The sequence below is a fragment of the Mirounga leonina genome, unplaced genomic scaffold (assembly GCF_011800145.1).
Source record: "Mirounga leonina isolate KUSES-001 unplaced genomic scaffold, KU_Mleo_1.0 Mir_165, whole genome shotgun sequence".
Lineage (NCBI taxonomy): Eukaryota > Metazoa > Chordata > Mammalia > Carnivora > Phocidae > Mirounga > Mirounga leonina.
Genome location: NW_023270415.1, coordinates 58,581,090 through 58,585,328, shown reverse-complemented (window position 1 = coordinate 58,585,328; position 4,239 = coordinate 58,581,090). Strand labels below are relative to the sequence as shown.

The 4,239-nt window shown below is 41.2% G+C and overlaps 1 pseudogene; it reads right to left on the bottom strand.

The window, feature by feature from the left end:
- Positions 1-2,539: 2,539 nt before the first annotated feature.
- LOC118015139 lies at positions 2,540-3,159 on the bottom strand (annotated as a pseudogene).
- Positions 3,160-4,239: the final 1,080 nt, after the last annotated feature.

Genomic DNA, 4,239 nt, shown 5'->3' with positions numbered 1-4,239 from the left:
CAGAGAGCTCACAATGACCACTAACATTAAGTAGAGTCTAGCTTTACAAAGCATTCGACTGCGTACTCAGCACACGCACACATATGTGCGTGTGTGTGGAGAGTAGTGCACTAGGTTTTCTGACCACGTTGTATCTGTTTTGCTGTTATTTGTATCTATAGTGCTTAGTTTACTTATAGAAGTAAGAAAGAAGATGTTTAGTGATTTTTTTGAACATCTGCTTTTTTTCTGGTTACCATATATAATTATTTGACATTTTATTTTATTTTATTTATTTTTTTTAAAGATTTTATTTATTTATTTGAGAGAGAGAGAATGAGAGAGAGAGAACACATGAGAGGGGATAGGGTCAGAGGACGAAGCAGACTCCCTGCCGAGCAGGGAGCCCGATGCGGGACTCGATCCAGGGACTCCAGGATCATGACCTGAGCTGAAGGCAGTCGCTTAACCAACTGAGCCACCCAGGCGCCCAATTATTTGACATTTCAAGTAGCTACTTATATGAGTCCTGGTTTTGAGTACTCGGTTGCACACATACGTATATTCATACATTTACACGTATATGCACCGAGAGAGAAGAAAAGAGAGATTTAAAAAATTGGTTCACATGATTGTGGTGGTCGGCAAGTCTGAAATTTATTGGGCATATCAGGAGATCGGAAACGCTGCCAGCATTTGATACTGCGTTGTGGCAGCATTTCTTCTCTGGAAAAAAAAAAATCAGCTTTTTGCTTTTAAGGCCTTCAACTGATTGTTTGAGGCCCACCTGTGTTATTGAGGGTAATCTTAACTTAAAATTAACTGATTGCAAATGTTAATTAACCACATCCACAAAATTCTTTCACAGCCACACTTAGATTAGTGTTTAATTAAATAACCAATACTATTGCCTTTTCAAATTGACACATAAGACTAATCATTATATCATGAGTGGGATCCACGCTACCCAGGAGCTTCTCCTTCAGCTCTATTTCCTGATTGTTAGATGTACAATCCAAATTCACTTTTTTTCCCTTCAGTTTCACTTTTTAATCAAGGACTAAAACTGGACTTTATGATAATTGCACCTCAAAGGGAATAATAGGGAAAACTTTGGTTCCTGGATTGTTTGGATTATTTTGAGAAAGAGGGTTTGAGCTGTCAAAATTCTATCTCACATGAGGCTATGGAGACTACTCTAAAGATTAAATCATAAATTGTAGTCCTCACAGTACCTTGCACTGGACAGATACAGTTATAATGATCCCACCCCCGCCCCAGGGTATTGGCATAATTTCGCTGAACGACTGTTTTATTTTAGTAAATAGAGCCCAGCTGGAGACATTCCTGGATAGGAAGCATGAGGAGCCAAGCAAAATAGAACAGCAAAGAGCTTTATGTTGTGTTACTAATAATCATTTACTCTCTATCCTTTTTCACTCTTGTAGGAGTTCTCTGCCTAGTTTCTTTTTAGTCTTAATCCCTGAAAGCGTCCCATTTCCGGCTGACACGCTTTTCCTCCTCTGGGAAACAAAATACCTCTTAAAAATCTGTCTGGAAAACTCACGCTTGCTTTCCTGGCTAGCCTTGGCTTTGTTTTTTGTTCAGCTCTCTCCACTGACACTCAGACCTCATGAAGATCCCAACTGCTGTATGTAGAGCCACAAAGAGTTTAGGGTTTTTTTTTATTATTATTAGAAAGCGAATGATTTATGATGTACAATATTAAAACATTTTTTTTTTTGGTTACCAAGTAACAGAAAAAAATTAATGACCCAGTGCAAATTTCACATTAATTTGGACAAACCACTCAGAAGTCATAAATCAGTACTTTGAACACACTATATTATAGCGAAGTGTCTGGATGGCACTCCTAACAACATAAATGAAGTTATTCTAATTATATAAATTATTAAATCGTGCATACTAAATCGATTGTACCTGGAAAGATATTGAATTTTAATATAATAATATTGCTAAATTATGTTCTAAAAGTAGTAATTGTGGTTCAAGGCCATAAGATACTATAGTGTAAACCAATTGCAGTACAACCAGATAGTTTTTATAAAATAGAAAGTGGAGCGTGTTAGTAACACAAAATTTGCAATAACTTGGGGTTCTGTATTTTTAGGTTGAAAAGAATGTCATGATTTGATCTCTTCCAAATGTACTAAGGGACAAGGTTTTCTTTTTTCTTTTTTTTTCCTTCTATTTTCACCTTTTATTGGGAATACAAGGCAACTTACAGCTTCAGATCATTAAGTAAACAAATGTGGGGATACCTTACTGGCAACAATCATGACCTGAATTCTGTGAGTAAGTCGTTTTCCAGTTCAGGGGGTAGGGGAGAACCACATTACTCAGCCACCAGAGGGTTCTGGCTTCCACTCCGGCTAGAAGGAATGCCAGTCCTGGTCAACCATTCATGATCTTCACCACAGCAAACTGGAATCTCCAATTTTTCAGACTAATTGTAGGAAGAAAGAGTAGCTCTAGACTGACATATAAATTAATCTGGATGACTACTAAAGTGTCCTCCACTCCTAAGGTGGCAAAATCCTCAGAGCGACTGTCGGAGTCAGGAGCCTTTCACGTGTTATTATATAGTGCATAGTTATTATATAGTGCATAGAGGCTGGTAAGCGTTAGTCCTGCTGGACCACCTCGTGCAACCCCTCGACGACCACCTGGACATTGATACAACATGCCTGTCGTGGTTCTAGCTGCTACGTGTTAAGGTCATCTTCTGCACCTCGTGTTTTCTCAGTGATGCCACCAAATAGAGCAAAGCCGGAGAACCTAGAGTATTAGCCCAAAGTGCCCCTTGCCTAGTCAGCATGTTCAGCATCTCTACGCTTCTTGGTTTGGACCAGGACATGTACTGGGTTTCCTTCAATCCTAGCCGTAGACCGTTCATTGCTCCAAATGCAGCCCCCATCATACAACATCCACCGATGGCAAAGAAGGCCAGGTCAAATCTGGCCCGGGTTTTATTAGCTCCGTTGATGAGATACACTCATCTCTATCCTGAGCGAGATACCGTGGATCCACATTTAAATACGGAGACAGAGGGTTCCTACCAGTCCGCGGGACGCCGGCCAAATCCGCGGGCGAGACACCTGCCCCGACGGCTCCGGAAAAGCCGGCCAAGCCCCGGGTTGGTTTTGTTCCCGCTCCCCCCCCCCCCCCCCCCCCCCCCCCCCCCACCCCCCCCCCCCCCACCCCGCTCTCCGCGGTGTGGCAGCAAACTGCTGGTGCGCTCCTCACCGCCGCCTCCGGCCGGGTTCATCTGCTCCGCGGTTGCTCCCCAGAAGCAGTGGGGAGACCCGCGTGACCACTGCCTCTTCCACAGGGCGACCTTCCGGGAAGGAACAATGTTTTCTCAACTCACGCAGATAAGCACAAGGATTCTTTTCCTTGGTATGACGGTGGCCTTAACTGAAGAAGAATTAAGTTGTCAGCACAGATGTATTTAGATTTTCACCAGTAGAATGCACAAAAATCAGCCACAGTACGTGATATGAATGCGGACACCACAGCTCCACACAAGACATGCAGAATCAGAGTCTCTGTTCAAACACCAGATTCATATTTTTTCCCAGGGTGGCGCGTTGAGAAACAATGTGCCTAGATTTCACACCAATAATTATTTGCGGAGGTTTGTTAGTATCGCTTAATCTATGCCATCAAACAGTAGTTATTGCTAGTTTGCTTATAAACTAAATGTCATCGTTTTCATCACATTGTGTACAAATTTTAGGGGTGCCTAGGTATCTCTGTCCGTTTAGCCTCTGTCTTCAGCTCAGGTCATGATACCAGGGTCCTGGGATCCAGCCCTATGTGGGGCCTCCTGCTCAGCGGGGAGTCTGCTTCTCTCTTTGCCTCTGCCCCTTCCCCTTGCTTGTGTGAGCTCTCTCTCTCTCAAGTAAATAAGTAAAATCTTTAAAAATAAAATATTTTATGTCTCCTTCAATTGCATTCCATATTAAAACTACCTGAATATTTATCAAACCAATTTACATATACAAATTATTTTGTATTTTAAATAAATATAAACCGATAAGTATTAAAATAAATTAATATAAATTATATATGATCATTTAAAGCAATATTAGGGAAAATAAAACTAAGTGGACAGGTTGGGCATATTTACCCTTATTTTCACTGCTTCTTGCCTAAGTTTTATGTATTTTCCATTGTTGTTTATAACCTCATTATCCTGCATGAAAATCAGAAAGGATATCTACTGCTTTGGAATCT